This window comes from Zingiber officinale, chromosome 7A (genome assembly GCF_018446385.1).
Source record: "Zingiber officinale cultivar Zhangliang chromosome 7A, Zo_v1.1, whole genome shotgun sequence".
Lineage (NCBI taxonomy): Eukaryota > Viridiplantae > Streptophyta > Magnoliopsida > Zingiberales > Zingiberaceae > Zingiber > Zingiber officinale.
In genome coordinates this window covers 74257392-74280780 of record NC_055998.1, presented here as the reverse complement: position 1 = coordinate 74280780, position 23389 = coordinate 74257392, and positions in this window count along the sequence as shown.

Here is a 23389-nt window from a genome sequence, read left to right as displayed (position 1 = left end):
TTCCTAATTTGCCTAGGCCAAGGAATATAAAAGAAGGGGTGAGGGTGCCTTCACAACACACAACCTCTATTATTCTCCCTCTCCTATTCTTTGGTGTGGCCGGCCAACATCTTCTCCCTTTCTTCCTCTTTGTGGTAGCCAAAATTTTCTATTGCTTGGAGCTCTTGTGGAGGCCGGATACTACTTGGAGAAGAAGAAGAAGAAGGAGAGAAAGCTTGCATCTCTTGGAGCTTGGTTGGTGTTTTTCTTCTTCCTTGGTGAAGCTTTATTTTTTGTGGTCGAACCTAGCTAGGAGGAGATGAAGGTGGTTGGTGGTTTCTCATCTCGGAAGATCGTTGCCCACACAACGTCCGAGGTTAGAAGAGGAATACGATAGAAGATCAAGAGGTTTTTCTACAAGGTATAACTAGTAATTTTTCTTTCCGCATCATACTAGTTATTTATGGAAATAATATCAAATACAAGAGGCTTACGATTCTAGAATTTCGAATATGTTTTTCGATGTTGTTTTCTTTTGTTTTTTTCTTTTCCTTGTGATTTGATTGTTCTTTTCGGTTAACCTAAAGTTATTTTAGGAAATTAAATATTAGCTTTCTATAAAAGGTTTTGTCTAGTCGGTGGTGGTTGCTCCCATATCCAAGAAGGTCATGTGCCTCGCCACGTCAGTACTGGGAACCGATTATGGAAATTAATATTTAATGGAATTAATAACTTAAAGCGATTTGGGTCGAACGTGTTAAGTTCCGCAGGAGACCCAAGTCAAAACCTAAAAGAACGAATAGATTAAGTTTTGGATCAAACGTGTTAAGTTCCGCAGGCGATCCAAAATTTAATTTAAAAGAACACATGGTAGCTAGGAAAAGGTTCAGACCTTTGTACAAAATTTTTGTACAGTGGAACCTCTAGGTTTTCCGAGTAGCAACCAACAGGAGGAAAACCCTAAGGGGCGGAAACCTTAGGTCCTAGGGGGCGGTAACCCTAGGAGGAGGAAAAACCCTAGGGGGCGGTAACCCTAGGTCCTAGGGGGTGGTAACCCTAGGCGGAAAAGTCCAGTCCGTCTGGAGGACCGGACTAGCATCAGGTAATCTCTCCTGAGGGGAGTAGGTGAGGACGCGTTCCCCGTAGAGGGAACAGTAGGCGTCGGGTCGACCTAGGGTTTCCGGTTGGGAATCCGAAGTCAGACTCGGACAGTCCGAAGACTGTCAGTTATTCCTTACTGTGCTTTATCAGATTCTAACACTGTCTTGCAGGGGATTTTGCTCGGACTAACCTTGTTTTACAGGTGAGGAACCTGCTGGAAAAAGGTGGTCCGGGCGCCCGGGACCAAACTTTATACCTGCCGCGACTTCGCCACGTGGAGCATCCTAGTTGGTTGGCCACATCACACTCCAGGCGCCCGGAAGGGATCCAGGCGCCCGGAACCGCATATAAAAGGAGGGTTGAGGTGCAGCTTCAAAAGACAACGAATTCCAAGCTTTCTTTTGTGAAGTGCTGCCAACGAGACGACCTTGAAGTGCTACTACTCGACGTCGACAACCCGAAGCTCAGACTCTTCAATCTTTTGTTGTCGGTATTAGTTTACTTATTGCATTAATTGTAATTCTAATTGTAATCTTTCCGATATATAGTTGTTGCCCACCGAAAGCGGTCAAGGACCGCGGGCCTTCGAGTAGGAGTCGCCATAGACTCCGAACGAAGTAAAACACCTGCGTCTCTGTGTGTTTGAGTTTACTTTCCGCTGCGTTTCTATTCTGTATTTAAAATCGTTAAAATAGCCACGAGCGCTATTCACCCCCCCCTCTAGCGTTTTCGATCCATCAATTGGTATCAGGCGGGGTTATTTTGAATCGGTGCAACCACCATTCAAAATATTTTTTTCGTGGTATTTTTATTTTATTTTCAAAGTCTTTAGCCTCATAGCTATATTCTAATACTTTTTCCCTCGAATTAGTTTTTCTCGGAATTGGTGCAACACCACCCCGAGTTCGAGATCCATTTTTCTTCTTCTTCTACCGCACTACTAAGCCAGGACCAAGTCCTGGGACATTTTTTTTGTGGTTGTTTTTCACTTTAGGTAAAACTAAAATGGCCCTTCAAGAAGGCTATAGTACTGCCCGCCCTCCGCTATTCACCAGAGACGACTTCGGATACTGGAAAGGTCGGATGGAGGCATATCTCCAGACTCACTTTGAAGTCTGGATGATTGTCAAAACCGGATTCAAACTACCATCTGACAGCGCCGGCAAACCACTACCGTACGAGGACTGGGATGCAACTTTGATCAAGAAAGTAGAAGCTAATGCCAAGGCAACCTACACCCTCCAATGTGGCCTATCAAAAGAAGAACTTAACCGCGTCGGCCCCTTCAACAGTGCCAAAGAACTATGGGAGAAACTTATTGAACTTCACGAAGGGACATCCGACACCAAAGTAAGTAAAAGAGACTTAATTTTTAATAAATTATTTAACATCAAATTGCAGGAAGGTGAAACAGCTGCCCAACTCCATGCCCGGATTCAAGATCTGCTCAATGGTCTTCATGCAATTGGACAGAAGGTAGACAACCGGGACATCATAAGGTATTCTCTAAACGCCTTTCCAAGGAACACCTTGTGGGCATCCATGGTAGATGCCTACAAGGTCTCCAGGGACCTATCCACCATTAAATTAGATGAACTGTTTGCTGAATTCGAACTTCACGAACAGACTAATGCACGCCCGACCGAGAAAGGGTTGGCTTTGGTTGCAGGAACAGGGAGATCGCGTGAGTCAAAAATCAAGCGAAGAACCGAACCTGAGTCAGAAGAAGAACCAGATTTGGAAGATGATGATGAACTTACAACCGAGATAGTCAACTTAGTAAAGAAGCTCTGCAAAAAGAAGGGCTTCAACAAAAGGGATCTCAGAAAGGTCATTCAGTCTAAAGAAGCCCAACCAAGCTCGAAGGTTAAATTCGAAGTGACCTGCTATGGGTGCAATCAGAAGGGTCACATCAAAGCTAATTGCCCGAACCAGAAGGATTCAAAGAAACCCAAAAGAAAGAAGGCTTTGAAGGCAACATGGGACGAGTCTTCTTCCGAGGAATCCGACGACGAAGAACTGGAACAGACGAACTTTCTCGCCTTGACAGCCAGGGACTACACCAACGGATCCGGAAGTGAGGACGAATCGGAAGCCGAGTCCGAGAGAAGCCACGGATCCGCATCCGTTTTTGAAGGGCCGAACCCCTCTGTAAGTAAAAGTCGGTTATATAGTTTAATTAATTATTTAATGCATAAAGTAGCTAAGTCTAAGATTCGAATTAAAGCGCTTCTAAAGGAGGTAACACTCCTTAAAGAAACGCCTAACAACGAATCCTTAACTGATCAAGTTCAGACTGGAACCTCAACTCAAGTTCAAGAACTTGAGGAAGAGAATTCCAATCTGAAAAGTCAAGTCAAGGATTTGAAAACAACTCTAGAGCGATTTTCCTTAGGATCCAAGAATCTTGACTTAATTCTTGGAACTCAAAGGGCAATCTACAATCGAACTGGACTAGGATATAAAAAGAAATATAAATCTTACCTATCCTTAATAAACAAACCAAATAGAAAAATGGTCCAAGCATGGGTTGCCAAGTCCAACCTGATCAATCAAGTTGGACTTGGACATTATTGGGTTCCTAAGGATCAAATACATTACCTCAATAAACCTTATCGAGGCTATGATCCAGGGGGAGCAAAAACTCAAAATTCGAAATTAATCTCAAAACTCAAAATTAAAATTTTGAAATTAATCAAAAACTCAAAATTAAAAATTCAAAATTATTCAAAAACTCAAAATTAAAAATTTGAAATTAATCTCAAAACTCAAAATTAAAAATTCGAAATTAATCTCAAAACTCAAAATTAAAAATTCGAAGTTAATCAAAAACTTAAAATTAAAAATTCAAAATTAATCTAAAAAGTTCAAAATTCAAAATTCAAAATTCAAAACTCAAAATTCAAAATTTAAATCTAAAACTCAAAACTCAAAATTCAAAATTCAAAACTTAAAATTCAAAATTCAAAATTTAAATCTAAAACTCAAAACTCAAAATTCAAAACTTAAAATTCAAAATTCAAAATTAATCTAAAATTCAAAACTCAAAAATCAAAGAGAAGGAGAAGTCCAGAATAGCTGGCAACTCCAAAATCTATTTACCCGACAGGGTAACCGAACTTAATCTACCCGAAATGGGTAAACAAGAGTAGATTACCCGGATGGGCAAATAAGGATAGATTAAAAAGGGTTAAATTTTAACTTGAAGCACAATACTGGTGAAGTTTTTGGATGATAGTACGTTGGGAAAACTTGGGCATCGCATGTCTAGGAAGATATGGCTTCGACCTGGTGCATTTGGCCAAGTGGAACTAACCAAAGCTACCCTTAAATGGATCCTAACTAGTTAGACCAAGGATTAGTATTAAGCTCAATGGGTAGGACTATTTGGGAAACCTCAAAGGCATGGTTACTTTAATGAGCTTCTTGTGACTCACCATAGCCCAGAAGTTTATCCAAAAAACACTTACTTGTTGAACCCAAAGCTAAACCCAAATCTAACAAAAAGTTAAACAAAACCCTATAAATTGAACTAATTCATCTCACAAAATAATAGGATCCTCTGATTAAAAATGAACATTGGGTGAGATGACTAAGCAAATTAAAATATTCCTCCAAATCACTTAACTTAAACATTTTCAAAATTGAATTAATTTAAATATTTCTCAATTAAACATTAAATCACTAAACTAACCCCCATAGAATTAACTCAGATTAGGTAAGATGCAAAACTTAGGGACTTACTTCAATCAAACTGTCTTTTGATCCATCAACCACTTTATGTGTAGGAATTAGATCAATGGATGTTGGACAGTGGATGTTCCAGACATATGACTGGAGATCGGTTGAAGTTCACTAAGTTAAAACTAAAGAACCTAGGATCAGTTGCATTCGACAACGATGGAAAACTGAAAGTAATCGGAAAAGGTAACATCGAACTTAATTCTGATTTTGTAATTCGAAAAGTACTGTTAGTTGAAAATTTTAATTTCAATTTATTAAGTATAAGTCAACTATGCGATACTGGTTATTCAGTCAATTTTACCATGTCTGAATGTATAGTCAAACATGTCGATAATCCAAAAATCATACTTAAAGGCACTAGGAAAGATAATGTCTACACCGTCAATCTACCGTCATCCTCAATAAAGTGTTTTCTAACACAACAAGAGGAAACTGAGTTATGGCACAGAAGACTCATTTCAAAAATGAGTCAAAATGGACTAGTTAGAGGGTTGCCTAAATTAAAAGTTATTGAAAACTCAATCTGTAATGCATGTCAACAAGGAAAACAAATCAAGTCCACCCACAAGTCAACCAATACGGTTAGAACTACCCATCTACTTGAGCTCCTTTACCTAGATCTATTTGATTCACATGGAGCCAAGTCACTAAGCAAAAACCAATATTGCTTAGTTATAATTGATGACTACTCCAGGTTCACCTGGGTAAAATTTCTAAAAACAAAAGATGAAACCTTTGAAATATTTAGTAATTTTTGCAAATTAACAGAAAATAAAAAAGATACTAAAATTAAAAGGATAAGGAATGATCATGGAGGAGAATTTGAGAATCACAACTTCACTGAATTTTGTGAGATAAATGGGTACAAACATGAATACTCCTGCCCTAGAACCCCCCAACAAAATGGTTTAGTTGAACGTAAAAACAGAACCCTACAAGAAGCTGCTAGAACCATGTTAAACGAATATAATCTATCTAATCAATTCTGGGCTGAAGCAGTTAGTACATCATGCTACATTCAAAATCGAATCTCAATGAACAAATTTCAAAATAAAACCCCCTATGAAATTTATTATAATAAAATTCCTAACTTAAACTATTTAAAAGTATTTGGGTGTAAAGTCTTTACTTTAAACACTAAAGACTACTTAGGAAAATTTACATCAAAAACAACCCCAGGAATATTTTTAGGGTACTCAACCACTAGTAGAGCATATAGAGTATATAACAAGAATACCCTAAAAGTAGAAGAAACAACAAATATAAAATTTGATGAAAACACTATAGATGAAACTGAAGATACAGAAAATGCTAATCCAATAAACAGAGAAGATGACGAAACTCAACCTGAACCAATTGAATCTGATGAACAAATCACTAATTCAAGTGACATACGACCAACCAGAACAAGCACAAATCACCCATCTGACCAAATCTTGGGTGATCCAACTGCAGGAGTAAGAACTAGGTCATCCTATAGAAACCAGAGTCAAATAGCCCTAATTTCAAAAATTGAACCCAAAACCATAGAAGAAGTCATACCAGACCCAGATTGGACTATAGCAATGCAAGAAGAATTGGCCCAATTTGAAAGAAATCAGGTATGGGAATTAGTGCCTAAACCCATTAACAAAACCAGAATTGACACTAAATGGGTTTTTAGAAACAAATTAAATGATCAAGGTGAAATAGTAAGAAATAAAGCCAGGTTAGTAGCCAAAGGGTTCAATCAAATAGAAGGGCTAGACTATGATGAGACCTATGCTCCTGTAGCGAGACTTGAATCCATCAGGATGCTGTTGGCCTATGCAGCACACAAAGGATTCAAGCTATTTCAAATGGATATAAAATCCGCATTCTTAAACGGATTCATAAAAGAAGAAGTATACGTAGGTCAACCCCCAGGATTTGAGGACATAGAACATCCAAATGATGTCTTCAGATTAAAAAAAGCCCTGTACGGACTAAAACAAGCACCTAGAGCTTGGTATGAACGACTATCCAACTATCTAATATCAAAAGGGTTCAACCAAGGTCAAATAGATCCAACCCTTTTTGTAAAAACCCTTGAAAACGATATCTTTATAGCCCAAATTTACGTTGACGATATTATTTTTGGATCATCCAACTCAAAATTTCTAAAAGAATTTACCAAACTAATGGAAAATGAATTTGAAATGAGTCTAGTGGGTGAACTTAATTTCTTCTTAGGGTTACAAATTAAGCAAACCAAAGATGGAATTTATATTTATCAAACCAAATATGCTAAGGAATTAATTAGTAAATTTGGAATGGAAAACTCAAAAATTATTAATACACCAATGGCTACTAATGTTAAAATTGACTCAGACTTAGAAGGTAAACCAGTAGACTTGAAATACTATCGAAGTGCGATAGGAAGTCTACTGTACCTAACTGCAAGTCGACCAGACATCATCTTTGCAGTAGGTATGTGCGCAAGATACCAATCCTGTGCAAAAGAGTCTCACTTAACCTTAGTAAAAAGAATCCTCAGATATGTTAAGGGAACCCTAAACGTAGGACTTTGGTACCCTAGATCATGCACCTTTGATCTAACCGGCTACTCTGACTCTGACTATGCTGGGTGCAAGCTAGATAGAAAAAGCACAAGTGGCAATTGTCAATTTTTAGGACACTGCCTAGTAAGTTGGTCAAGTAGAAAGCAACACTGTGTTGCCTTATCTACCACTAAAGCTGAATATATAGCACTAGGTGAATGCACATCTCAATTACTATAGATGATGAATACCCTTAAAGACTATCAACTTGAATATCAAAAAACAAAAATCTCAATCGATAACATAAGTTCAATAAATCTAACAAAAAACCCAATTCATCACTCAAGGACTAAACATATAGAAGTAAAACACCACTTTGTAAGGGATCATGTAGCTAAGGGTGACATTGTACTCAGCTATGTTGAGTTAAAATCAAACTTAGCTGACATCTTTACAAAACCCTTACCTGAACTTGAGTTCAGTACACTTAGAAGACAAATAGGAATGTGCTGGGTAGAATAGATACTTTCAATTCAGTCCTTTTTAATGTTTTGTTTCATTTTTTTATAACTTCTAGGCAAAATTGATTTTCCAAAAATCCCTACTTTACTAGACTTTCGAAAGTTGGATTTAGCCTAGGATTTCCCCCTAGAAATCATGTTCCCCCAGGACTCAGCCAGAGCATCTCACAAACACCTAGATTTACATGGATTGTGTTTGTAAACATAGAATGCTTATTTCTGTGCATCAATATGAGTCTGGGCGTTAAATACATGATTAACAGTAATCAACTCAAGTCTTCCAGCCTTAGTCAAATCTAACTGGATCAATTGACTTGACTTGACTAACCAAGTGAACACTGTTGCCCTCTAGGCAATCAGCAAGTAGCTAAACGGTTAGACAGTTGGTGAAGGAAATAATAAGCTTAAGCATGTCTGAACTTAAAGGATCTGCTACCTAATCAAAACAATTCTTTACTCATGCTTGGACTTTAGGGCTCTGATACCTTACTAAAACAAATGACAACTTATTAACAAATAAGGTTATCGCTTCTCCTTTGCCTTAAGTATTTTTGAAACACATTTCAAAGCAGCAGTTTCAAAAACCTTCTCCAGATTTTCAAGTGTCCTCTATTCTGAAATTTTTTTTTTCTCTTGTTAGAAAGTTATCTAAGCTGAAACCTTTTTCGAAAATTTGTCAAGTTAAAATTTTTTTTAAAAAATTATTTAAAGCTTTGAAATTTTTTTTAAAAAAAGTTGAAAATCATCCCTGGAAATTTTCTTGAAAAACCTGAATATTTTCTTTCAGAAAATTTCTAAAGCTGAAAATTTTGTTTGAAATTTTTTTTTGAGATTGACATCTTTTGTTTAAAAATTTCTGAAGTTAAACTTTTGTTTGAAAATTTTTCTGTGAAAATCTTGGATCCGAAGTCAGACTCGGACAGTCCGAAGACTGTCAGTTATTCCTTACTGTGCTTTATCAGATTCTAACACTGTCTTGCAGGGGATTTTGCTCGGACTAACCTTGTTTTGCAGGTGAGGAACCTGCTGGAAAAAGGTAGTCCGGGCGCCCGGGACCAAACTTTATCCCCGCCGCGACTTCGCCACGAGCATCCTAGTTGGTTGGCCACGTCACACTCCAGGCGCCCGGAAGGGATCCAGGCGCCCGGAACCACATATAAAAGGAGGGTTGAGGTGCAGCTTCAAAAGACAACGAATTCCAAGCTTTCTTTTGTGAAGTGCTGCCAACGAGACGACCTTGAAGTGCTACTACTCGACGTTGACAACCCGAAGCTCAGACTCTTCAATCTTTTGTTGTCGGTATTAGTTTACTTATTGCATTAATTGTAATTCTAATTGTAATCTTTTCGATATATAGTTGTTGCCCACCGAAAGCGGTCAAGGACTGCGGGCCTTCGAGTAGGAGTCGCCATAGGCTCCGAACGAAGTAAAACACCTGCGTCTCTGTGTGTTTGAGTTTACTTTCCGCTGCGTTTCTATTCTGTGTTTAAAATCGTTAAAATAGCCACGAGCGCTATTCACCCCGCCCCTCTAGCGCTTTCGATCCATCATATAGTCCCTAACTGGGACTCGTCCTCACTGGAACTCTCTCATCCAGTGCTTGCCTCACTTACCAATGCAAACCTACTTGACTCTTTGACACACTAGATCTTCCTTCTAGATGTCTCATCTAGATTTCAACTAGTTGTGAGCGAATGATGTGAGCCACTTTTTCATAAAATAAGAGAATGAAGAGGAAAATAGAAAGAGAAAACCACATGCTAACACAAGTGTTTTATTGGTTCAGAGCCTTCGATGACTCTACTCTAAGGCCTGCTATCACTGAGTGTTTTCATTAGACAATCACTATAAGCTCCAATAATTATATAGATTTTAATTACAAAGCAAAAAAGTAAAATATACCGACAACAAGAAGAGTAATAGCTTGAGTGTTGGTTGTTGGAGCAACTTTTCGGTATCATAGAGATCTTCTTGTAACAACATGTGAGTAAGAAAGTTGGAGCAAGTGTTGTATTTAAGTTGCTGGCCGAAACTACTTTTATAGGCTTTTCCAAGCACTTGGACCACCCCTGGGTCCTTGGACTGAGGCCTATCTGATCTATTTTTTGATAAAAGGTAAATATGTATATGAATGAAAGGGACATACAACAACCTATGGCACATGACATTCACCTGTCATGTCTAGACAAATGCTAGATCAGAGCAAACCATCCATAGAGCCACCTAATGATATAGTGCTGCACACAAGGATTGGCACTTAACATATAGTGTAAAATACGATGCCTAAATAAAAATTAAATAATAAGGTTATTTGACAAATAATGTTATTAGAATTTTTAGGAATTTTTAGAAATTTTCTAGGATTTAATCGGAGCTCATATGATGTATTTTGAGGGGATGCATTTATAGGCTTGAGAAAAAGCCTGTTTGGGATACCCGAAGGTGGGAGTTGATTGAGAAATTGATCTAGGGTTTAATTGAAAAATCCTTAAGTTATATAAAAAAGGTTGTCCCGTGCCCTAGCTCCCACACTGCCGACCCCTTTCTTCTCACGAGTTCCCGCACCACGTCGACCTCTCCTCCTCATGCGAGCACCTCGCGACGCTGCCTCCTCCGCCTTCGCTGAACCCTTTTCTCCCCAAATCCACCGCCGATTGCCTTCTTCCCTCTCCCTCTTGCGAGTTCCAGCACCACAATCGTCGGCGCTCCCTCACGCGAGCACCCGAGACGCCGCACCACTGCGTGATACCACCTTCTTCCCGTCACTTTCCCCTCCTTTGCCCAGCACCGCCGATGCCACCTGATGCCACGCTGCCAGCGGACACTGCCGACACAGTGTCGCTTGACGGACACCGAGCCACAACGTCATCGATTCCAATAGCTCCGCCGTTGTCGGGAGGGGAGGAGCTATCACCTCCTCTGGGGTTTCTTGTGCACGATCATTGGCGATTCGGCATCTAGGGCACCACGGTGATTGTTTAGGTATGATTTGTGTGGAAATATTGTGGATTCTTGGATTCTGTCTCCTTGATTTCCGATGTAAGGTTTTCTCCGATCAAGACTAAGGTGAACCATGTGCTGACAGAACCTCGTTGAGCAGATCGTTGACCTTCTTTGGTGCATCTGTCATTAGAGATCCGAGTTGGAGAAGAAATGGCCGACTAGGGATTGGTTTCCACAGAGCAATTCTTGGCTAAGCATAAGTGTTTGATTTATGTCTGCATATTACGGTGAGTATGCTTTAGTGATTCTCCTCTGGATTTTTCTACTTCTAATCTGTTATTGATTTGCTCTGTTAGGATTGCTAATGGTTATTAGATTATGTCTAGTGTTAAATCACATAGAAGCATGTGGAAGGATTATGAAAAGGGGATGTGTTTGGAATTGGGATTTTAGTGGACTAAACTGTGCTTAGTTGTAGATCATGGATTGATTTGAATATTGTAGTTGGTTGTTCATGTGTGGTTGATGGAGTTTGATTTCACATTTCTTATGGTGGTTGGGTGGTTAATTTAAGTTTATTGTGAGATAGGATTGATTCATTTGTGTGTTTGGAGATTAGTGTGCATTTTGTTGATGATTTGGTTGTTATTTGATTATGGTGCTAGGTTTGGTTATATATGGGTTACTTAATATGAATGTGAATTGGAAGATGAAATACTTGGTTTTGATTGAAGATTATTGGATTTTGTTGGAAGATATGATTAAACTTAAATTAATCAATTGGATGAATTAAGTATGTTGGATTTATGTTGAATTGACTTATTAGTAAATGGATTGCTATATGAATCAATTAAAGAGTTGATAAGATTGGGTTAAATCTAATTTAACCAATGGAATTGGATGAATCGAGATTCATAGTTGGATTAGGGTTTTCCCCTAATTAAATTGGATTTGGATTTAGCTAGTTGTTGATTATGAAATTAGCTAAATTGTACAGTATATGATTTGCAGGATATTATTTCGAGATGAGAACTTCGACGCGGGGGATTGTTTAGCTCGATCTACATTTAAGGCGGGTACTTCTTATTTTGACTCTCTTTAGTTCTTTGGAACTTGGTACATGAGCTATTTTTAGATAAGGACTGCTTTACCTTGACTCCACTCGTAATATTTCCTGTGCTTGATACTTCCACTCAAACCTTTGAGATATTCATTTCTATATCTATACAGTCTCTTGTTGCTATCTATGATATTTAGCAAATATTAGATACCAACCTTGTATGCTTTGATTGTTGTTTATTTATGTACCGTATTGAGCATGCTAACTTCATGTAGCATACATGATTCCTGTTTATATATATATAATGATTGTTATATTTTGCGCATCATATTATTACATGCATGTCAACGACAAATTCTCCCTTGCGGTCGAGAGAGTTGCTGACCAGGGCCGCATGCTCGGCCACTCGAGAGAGTGGTAGCTGGAGCAGATGTCGCTTGTCCTATCGTGCCCCCACTCACTCACTCATGAGTACAGGAAGCTGGAGTTGCGAGCAGCAGGGACCCCCGTCGCAGATGTAGCTAGTTAGCTACTATGCAACTGTCCACTCGGCCACTCAAGAGAGTGGTAGCTGGAGTGTTGTACAGTTTATCACTTACCCGGCCTCTCGACCATACAGGGGTCATGGAGCAGAGGGGTAGGCGGGAGTGACCATCAGTGCATATATTTTTATTACTGTTATACCTGCCTATGCTGTTGCTTTCTTATGTTTACAGTTGTTTGTTTTGCCATATGATACATTTATACTTGTTGAGCTATATATGTATTGATTGCATGTTGTTCGACTCCGGTTTACTTATTGATAAAATGTCTTTACCTCACATGATACTTTCGTAGTGATGAACAGTTCAGTAGTCGATCGGTATTACTCTTGATCTTCTAATACCTAGTCTAAGATATGGTTTCAGGTATGAGCATATATTACAGTTTTATTTTAGTATCTGCTATTTCCCTTATGAGACTATATACTGTTGGCTCACTCTCTATTTGTATATTATGTTTATGTACTATCTTTATTTTACCCGCTGAGTCCCAGCACTCAGCACCCCCACAAACTGGTTTTTCTTTCTCCAGGTAGCAGGTAGATTAATCAAGGATGCTTAGAGAGTTCTGACTTCAGTCCCACTACACATTCGAGGACGGTTTTCTTTTCGGTCTTATTACTGTTTGGGTGGTATATTAGTTTCACGTATTTACTTTCTAATAAGTTGATGTGGGTTTGGAGTCTAGTCTGATGGTTACAGGTATTTTGGTTAATGACTTTGTTGGTCGTACATTCATATTTTTTTATGATTTCTGCTATGTTTACTTCCAACCGTGTGGGCTATTTATAAACTGTGTGGTTGTGCTTATATCCAGCCATGTGGGATGTTGATTATGTTTATATGTTGAGTGTGTACATATATTGGCTCCAATTTGTTACTGTTATAGGAGAGGTGTTGTCCGATTTTCGAGTGGGCATCCTTACCCTTGGGGCGTGACATATAGAGTACTAGGTTGGTGTATGCAAACACCAACTTTCATTACAGTCACACCTGATATCAGGTACATACACAATCAACAACCACACTAACATGCATCCCCGTCATTGATAAATGTTCGCCATCATTGCCTTGGTTGTGTCCTCCTTGGCTCTCTATTTCTGCAACCTAGGAGACACAAACAAATCTAGCAGTCCCTCAAAGTGGCCTCTCAGTGACGAGGAGGTTAGTAATCCTCTGCCCAAAACAAACCCGAATCGCATAGCATAGGAAAACAATAAAGCTCTGACCCCTCTCCAGAGCTCTGGCCATCGGTAGACAGATTGCCAATTGTGCTCACCCAGCCCCTAGGCACTGCATCATCTCTGGCCTTCTCCCTTCCACTTTAGCCTTCACCTAATGGAACAGCTGGCGCCTAACTGGGGAGTCCTATCTGATCTTGCTTCAATGCTGATTTATCCACCTCCAAGTGCCCAGACCACCCCCGGACACCTAGACTGCTAATGTGGCTGATGTGTAGCAAATTCATAAGTGCACAAAGATATCATCAAGTAATAAAAGATATCGATCCTATAAGGACTATGAATCAAGTACTAGTCAAAATTATAAAATAGGTTATCTAGATAATTAAGGATTTATGTGTATGCCACTAGAATAAGAGAGAAAGCTAGAGTTGAGAGAGCAAGGGGGGGGAGAGAGAGTAAGATAGAGAACAAGAGAAGTGAGGGGGAGGCAAAGAGATCATAGAAGTGGTAGTGAGATCATAGAGAGAAAGCAACAAGATCTCAAGGATCATGGTAAGAAGCAGTGGGTGAAGGCAATTCTAGAACTTTGGTTTCATTCAAATGATTGTAAACACCTAATCTATATTTCGTTTCCTATCCTCAATGAGTATTTATGTAGGTAGACCATCCTTTAGTATCCGATGTGAACTTTGCTTCTACAACAGCATATCATCCCTAATAATTGTCTACAACGAATTAGGTTTGATCCATTAAGCTCTATGATGGCCTAAGGCTTCTCAAGGCATACCAGGTTACATTTACATATCTGACTCTTTGCATCTCAGTTTTCTACAGGTTGGAGGGTTGAATTCTCCTTTTGATTCATCCTCAAACCCTTGTGGGATATGAATCTTGTACGTTTGGCATCGAGATTGTGTTAATACGGTAGATCTAGACCGTACACACATATTTTATCAAACAAAAAATATGCAAACATATATATTAATAAAAAAAATGTTCACATATCAAAAAGTCTACTTCCTACATCCTAGAATCAAGAGAATTATTCCATTGTAAGAAAATTACAAACCAAAGATACTAATAAAAAGCATTTATACATATTAAAACAGAGAATAGAGGAGAAATGCCTAGGGAGAAGATTCCCGGTGTCTTTGATGTGATTCCCTTGTGCTAGAGGTGGAGGGATGTCCTTATTCGCAAATCATGATATAAACACAACATTAAGTATGCGAAAAGGTATAAAATGCTAAGTACAAGAGCCAAAATAATGCACAAAAATACTCATTATCAACTCCCCCCCACACTTATTTTTGCTCGCCTCGAGCAAGTAAAATAAAATAAGAAATCAACTAAGATGCATTCCCTTAGCAATTCTTAATCATACATAGAAAATAGTGAAAGAAAAGTTACCTAGGATTATCCAATTCAAATGACCAAAACAATCATGGATTCAATTTATACACTAATTAACAAACATGATAACTTCAAATCATAATGAATAAACTGAGAATAATAATAAAATAACCTCACAAGGTAAGTGATAGTGGCTCTCCTCTCATATACATGTAATAATGGAGCTCACTCAAGCTACTCATGATAAATGCACTACCATAAGCTTGATTTTCTTCTAATCTCCACTACTATAAACATAAGAGTGCACAATAAAATAATGAAGGCATTATTTGAAATATAAGGGAAACATGAATCAAAGCAAATGATAGGATAAGAAAAGAGATGAAGAAGATAAAACAAGTTATTGGTGGAAGACATGGACATAATGGAATGTTAGATGAGTACAATAGAACAATGCCCAAAAAATATATCTCATCCAAACTCCCAAGCTAGCTTTTCACAACTCAATAAAAATGTGAACAATCTTTACGATGGCTTATCAATAAACACCTACTCATGATCTACAATAAAATCTAAATATCGCTACAATAAAGATTGTCACTCACAACAAATTCTATCGCCTTTCACCAATTCCATAGAAATGTGAACAACTCCTACTCTAGCATTTCACACTAAAAATCTACGCATGATATACAATAAAATCTAAATGTTGCTAAAGTAAAAAATTGTCACTCACAAAAATTCTATCACAAATGTATACAAAATATCACATGTCAAAGTTTTTCGTAAATCCAATAAACATGTAGACAACCTCTACTATAGCTTTTCAATGAAAATACAATAATGATATGCAATAAAATCTCAATGTCACTGTAATAAAGATGATCACTAACAAAAAAATTCTACCACGTATAAATACAAAAATAGCACAACATCTCAAAGTTTTTTTTTCTATTTTTTTTCTTTTTGGTTTTCACTTTTTTTTTCTTTTTCTTGGTTTTTTTCTTTGCTGTTTTTTTCCTGATTTCACTTTTTTTTTGAATTTTTTTTTAACATGTTGTGCATCACTATACAATATCATAAATAGCTCAAATAAAAAGATAAATAGCATGGTTTACCTATGGTGATCAAGCATGGTTCACCTAAACTTCTCCTAAATTACACTAAGCTATTCCTCTCCTCCACACTTAAATTTTTGTTCGCCCCAGGCAAAATACTCATCATGTAACATCCAAGATATCCACATCCAAAAGAAGAATAGAGGGAAATAAATGGAAGAGAGAAAAGAATGAAATGACCAAATGATATGAATTTATTCAAGAAACATATGATAACAAAAGGAATAGATAAAAGAAAGTGAGATAACCTTTATAAAAATCATGCAAACCTATGATAATGTGGTCTTGAAAGAATTAAGCAAGTTCTAGAGTAGCATTAACCACAAGTGCATCACACATCAATAGGAATAATAGGCTAAAAAATATCCTCACTAGGTATATCAAAATTATCATCTCAATCTACCAACATGAAATCCATTATCAAGTTGTAATCACATGCAATCCAAGAATCCAATCATGACAATAAATCATCAAATTCGACAATCAAATTTAACTAACTTTCACAATTTCTAAAATGATAAAAAGAATGCATAGGAAATTTATTAAGAAAACCAACAAGACAACTAAAAATGAACTACTATGCAAAAGCAAACAAAACAAAGAAATATATACAAGTAGAAAGAAAAATAGAAGTGAGATGAAACCAACTCCCCTGAATTTCTAGTGGTCGGAGTCGATTCAGTTCCATAAGCCATTCTGGAAGTGGGATAAATGTAGGTGAAGTGAGGAATGCTCCTTTCACCTTCGCCTCCTTAAAAATTTTCTCAGGTGGTCAAAGACGATTCAGTTGGAGTGTCCACTCCAGAAGCTTCATTATTGCATAAAATGTTAGGGCTTTCTTCAAGTGATAGAATGCATCCTTACGTGAATAACTGCAAATAAAATGTCTAAAGAAATCCTGTGCACTAAAAAGAGAATGCAATTCCTGCATGCATGTTATGTGAGATGGGCTATAAACAATATCAAAATCAACAGAGCATGAATCAAAAGATATGTCACATCCACTATAATCAAAATGAACTACCTCCATGGAATTTCATAAAGATTCAGAAGAAATATTGACCTTACCATTCGGATAGGTACCTAGAGGCTCTAAAACAGTGAATGCAACATTATCTTGGTCAGGTAAAAGATCTGGCTCTGGATCAGGTACAATAACTGGAAGTGATTCTTGAGTTGCCCCTACACTTCCATTGTCACTAGGTACAATAGAAGGCTCCACCAGTGGTAGAATAATCGAAGAAAGCGATTCTTGGGTCTCCCCTACACTTCCATCATCATCATTATCACCTGCAACATCAAGACTATCTGGAACAATAATATAATCAACAAAAATATTATCAGGATCAACTACAACATCACAATGTAAAAAACTAGAAGAATCATGTAGAGAAGCAGAATTAAGATCAGGAATATCACAAACTCTACAATCCATCTCCTCGGGAATTGATGCAGTAGGTTTATCTGAATGCAACTGTAACTGTGTTGATGAATGTGTTCTTTCTTGGAATTGTGTTTCTTGATGTTGTACAAGTTGTTGTTGTGACTGCTCCCTAAAATGCTGCTCAGGCTGATGCTGAAGATATGACTGATGATGTTGGGACCAATCAGAATTCCCTTGTTGAGTGTTCCTATACCCGAATCCTTCAATTAAATTATACCTGTCCTGCTGATGAGTCTGATAATACTGAGGATCAGGTTGGTGATACTGGGTTCTAATTGGGAATACACTGGCAAAGGAATTAACATCTTCAATAATCATCGGTCTAGTCCCATACTGCTGATAATTTACTGTCATAATCTCGATAAGTTCTCTAGCCTGAGTAGATGTCTTGTTAACTAGAACCCCTCCACTATCTGCATCAACCATACTCCTGTCCATGGGACACAATCCCTCATAGAAGCATATAATCAGAAGTTGATGGCTTATCTGGTACTGAGGGCAACTAGCAACAAGTCTTTTAAATCTATCCCAATAATCTTGAAATGGTTCTCCTGTGAATTGTTGGATTCCACAAATACTCCTCCAAATAGCAGTAATCCTAGAAGCAGGAAAGAACCTTGCCAGAAATAATTTCTTTATCTCGATCCAGCTGGTGATAGAGTTGGGTGGGAGACAATACAACCAATCTTTTGTTAAATCTGCTACTGAAAATGGAAATGCTCTAAGTCTAACATCTTCTTCTGATATGCCAAGTGGGTTTCATGAAGAACAAACAATCTCCAAATCATGCAGATGTCTGTTGGGATCTTCACTAGAAAGTCCATGAAACTTCGGTAATAAATGTACAATATGCCATAACTCAAAGTCTGCCTCTAAATCAGAATACTGAATACAGAATGAATCAACTGACAAATATGGTGCTCAAAGTTCTCTGAGAGTCTTTTCAATGTTCTTCTTCATTTTTCTTGACAAATTTGAGATTCTGAACACACTGAAACTGCTAATAACACTCAAAAGATTTCCTGATCTTACCTGAAATACTCATGCAAATATCATCAAAAGACACAGGAAATAGACAAAATAACACACATGCATACAAGAGATGAAATAATTAAACCCCTAACAATATTTTTGAATTTTTGTAACTACAAAAAATAGAAACAAGAAAAGAGAGAAAACAATCCTAAGATTACCAAACACCGCTACTTATTTCCTCGGTAACGGTGCCAATTTGATTTCGGCCTAATTTTGTCACGAATTGGGCATCAAACAATGAAGTACCAAACCCCTCCTACGCTAATGTAGCATAGGAACGACTCGGGTCGTCCGCCAATGAAAGTAACGATAGGATGATAATTTAGGATTGTATGTTATTTCTATTTTTTGGGGTTTTCAATATAGAAATGGGGGTTTGGGTTTTAATTCTAAATTTAACAAATAAAAAGCAGAACAAGAAAGAAACTAATCTAATGTTGGAATGAAATCTAACTAGATGTCAATAATTAATCCACAACGCATTGTCACTATACGCTATGGATTAACTATCAACACAATTAAACTAAGAAATAGAATGACAAAGCATTAAATGAAACCTAATCTAGTAAATGAAAGACAATGCAAGTAAAGAAAACTATGTCTATCCTAACTAACCATTGAAGATTGTTCTACATAGCATTGTCACACTACGATACAATATTAGCTATCAATGGGTATAACATGAAGTAAAGCATTAACGAAACCTAGAGCATGTAACGAAATCTAATTTAACCTAACCTAATTGCATTTAATCAAAACTAGAACCTAACTAAATTGAAAGAACAAGACAAAGCAAAAATTAACCGAACTAAAATGCATCAAAATTGAACCTAACTACTGGTTGAAGCATTTCATCAAACACATTGTAGCCGTGAAACTAATTAAGTGTAATTAATGCAATTTAAATATGAAAGATCAAATTAGCTACAAGCATTCAACAATAGAACTTCAACACAAGTAAATTAACAAAATTAACAGAATTTAAACTAAGAAAATCTAAACTAATCCAACCACAATTCACACATCCGCTTCCGATTACCAACGACTATCTCCGCCGTCACACGAAGACCCGGATTGGAACCCCCAAAGTCGGTGGACAGAAGTAATCTGCTGGAATGCTGCACACTTCGACAACAGTGAGGATGATGAACGAATCCTCCAGCAAGAACCCCTCTGCTGGAAGCTAATTGGAAGTGGAGATGGAATCACAGTCGCTGCCTTCTTCTTGCTGTCGCCTGAACCCCAGAAGGCAGGAGTGAAGAAAGAATGTCAGGAGGTGAAGGTCCTTGTCGGAGAACCCCTCCGGCAAGGTGGAGTTGGTTGGATCTGTCGCCGAAGGTTGCTGCCCCTGCCGATTACTTGTTGTCGTTGTCGGGGACTTGTCGCCGAAGGTGGAGTTGTTATCATTCTCAATTTATTGATTGTGGATTGAAGTTATCATGTTTGTTAATCAATGTATGAATTGAATCCATAATTTCTTAGGTCATTTGAATTGGACAATCATAGATAACTTTCCTTTCACTATTTTCTATGTATGAGTGAGAATTGCTAGGGGAATTCATCTTAGTTATTTTCTTGTTTTATTTACATGCTCGAGACGAGCAAAAATAAGTGTGGGGGAGTTGATAATGAGTATTTTTGTGCATTATTTTGGCTCTTGTACTTAGCATTTTCTACCTTTTCGCATACTTAATGTTGTGTTTATATCATGATTTACGAATAAGGACATATTTTGGACTTAATTATAATTTTCCTACATTATGACATTATTTCTTATATGTTGAATGTGGTTTTGTAGGAAATTCAAAAAGCCATGAAATATGTCCTTATTCGCAAATCATGATATAAACACAACATTAAGTATGTGAAAAGGTAGAAAATGCTAAGTACAAGAGTCAAAATAATGCACAAAAATACTCATTATCAAGGGATCGCTGGAGTTAATGAAGATGATGCCTTTAGGGTTTCCCCAAGAGGGGAAAACCCACTCCCCAGGCGGGGGACTAAGTCCCCTCGTCTAAGCCCCCCGATCCCGATCTAGAGATTCCCTTAAATATTGTTGGAAATTGGATGCCCGACACGGGTCGTGCCATTGGGCACGGGCTCTTGTGTCAAGCTCGAGAATCCTAGATATGAAGCGGCACTACTTGTGACTTGGGGCACGGGTGGCTATGGCGAGGTTGTAGAGCTGGGCACAGCCCGTATCGCTCGGCGCAAGCACCCTGTGTCGCAGTCGTCGAAGCTAGCACGATCTGTGCCACTGGGCACGGGTCTCCATGGTGGAGTTGTCGATCCGGGCACGACCCGTGTCAAATAGGGGGTGCTCTTTATTTCTTCCAATTTCACTTTGATTGCCATCCCTATCAATTAAAATGAGCAAAGAGCAGTTCTCTGAACTAAAAGTAATCAAAAGAAGCACACAAAGATGAATGCATAAAATATATACATATAAAATGGAATAGAATATGTGTGAAATTATGATAAAAACTTATATAAAATGCACACATCAATGGTCACACCTCGACGAAGCTCTATCTGCGAAGTTCTATCCAACTTCGGGTGCCTAGATCGGTGCATGTACCTTAACCCTAATGTGTGCCGACCAATTGGAGCATGCCAACTCAAATGTGTGTGTGGCTCAATTCGGTCCCATCTAGGCGTTGGACCCACTAGGGGTACCCGGACCTTCGGGCGCCTGGACCTACTCGAGGCGCCTGGACCCTTCCAGGACACCTAGAGACCCTTTTTTCAACCAACTTTCAACTTTAATTTTCTACACCAAAAAGTTAGTAAAATAGACAAAAATATAAAAAAATAAGTATTATGTTTGACACTGTTTGAACTGTCCGATCCTGACTTTGGATCTCGTTGAAACCTTAGGTCGGACCGACGCCTACTGTTTCCTCAATGGAGAACGCGTCCTAGACACTTGGTAAATGGATTAGAACACAACATCTAACTTTAACCTTTTTATCATACACCAAAACCTAAGTTTGATCATCAACGCTAACACCAACACTTTCTAAGCATCTACCATAGATGCCACAAAGTGTTCCTCATAAAAGTGTTTAAGGTGTACCCTATTGTGTCTCAATTCTTCACTTTCTGATCGATCGTGTGAAGCCCGTTGAGAAGATCTTGGATTCAGGTGTGGAGCTAGCTTGCTGATTCTTATGTTATATGATTTATTTAAAATTAAATCTCTTTTACTTACTTTTGTATTGGAGGTGCATTTGTGTAGCTCAATCAGTTTCTCCCAAAGGTCCTTGGCACTGTTGAAGGGATCGACTTGATTCAGTTCTTCTTTGGTTAGGTAGCATCGGAGAGTCTGAATTGTGTCTAGCTCGAAATTTTTCATCATGTGCGGGTTCAAGTTTTTGCATTTCACTGATACTCCAACATCTTGAGTGGTAGTGCAAACCCTGTTTGGATGATCATCCATACTTCCACTAATGTCTTCAAGTGGTACTCCATTCAGCTCTTCTAGTAGTTGAAGTTCTCGTGGGAGAAAAGAGGTGGGCGGGCTGTGTTATAGCCTTCTTGATGAGTCATTTTGTATAATCGATCTCGCAAAACAAAAATAAAAGGAAAATGTCGAAGACATGATCTTGGATTAGTAGTGCGAAAGAAAAGAATAACGTACTTGAAAAGCAATATTGCTCGAGTGGTGGTGTACCAACTTTGAAAAAATTCAAAGAAATGAGAAATTTGTCAAAAGAGGTGATTACGCCAATTCTGACTTATGATGAAAATTTGAAAATGAATAACCAAAAAAAGGCTCTGATGGTGGTTGCACCAATTTATAGCACCCTCGTTCTGATACCAATTGAAAGATTGAAGAATGCACAAGAGAGGAGATGAATAACGCTAGTGGTTTTTTCACATTTTTCGTACAAACTAGAGAAAATAGAATGAAAATAGAATTAAGAGAAGGACAAAGAAATCACTAACATAAGTTAGTTTTATTTGATTCGAAGCTTTCAACAACTCCTACTCCAAGGCTTACACTCGTTGAGTGTTTACGTTAGACAATTCATTAATAGCTCGAAGAATTACAAAAGAAATCTAAATTAAAAAGTAAATGCAAATATAAAATTTACTGACAACTTTAAATGAGAAGCAACTTTGGTGTTGATTGTCGGATCAATGTTCAAACTTCACAGAGAGATTTTTGGAGCAGCCGCAAGTAAAAAGTCGTAGAGAATTGTAATTTGAAGCTGCTAGTTGAAGCCCTTTTATAGCATTTTCTAGGCACTTAAACTAGTCTCGGGCTCCTGGATCGATCCCAGGTGCCTGGATTAAAGCCTATTTGATCATGTTTCATCAGACATTTATCCAACTCCAGACACCTGGACCACCCCTGGCCGCTTGGACGGCTGATATAGATTCACCTCAGCGAAGCTCTATCTGTATAGGTTTTATCCATCTCCAGACCCTCTACTTTTTCGGGTGCCTGGACTCTGACATGTGTTGGCTAATTTCAGCACACCGCCTTATCTATACTCGTGGCTAGGTTCGACCCAATCCAGACACCTGGACCCACTCTAGGCGCTTAGACATCCGGGCGCCTGGAAGTCCCTTTTCTGGCCAATTTTCAGCTTTGAATTTCTACACCACAGAGTTAGCATAAAAGGCAAAATATAGCATTTTAATTTATCTTGACAGTCTCAGGACTGCCCGATTCTGACTTTCAAATTTTTCATAAAACCCTAGGTCGAATCGACGTCTATTATCCCCTCAACCGGGAAAGCATCTTCACCTACTCCTCTCATCAAAATTACCTTTTTTCAAACACCTGTTTGAACTTTTTCTTAGCATATGACCTTAACTCTCGAGACTTCTTCTA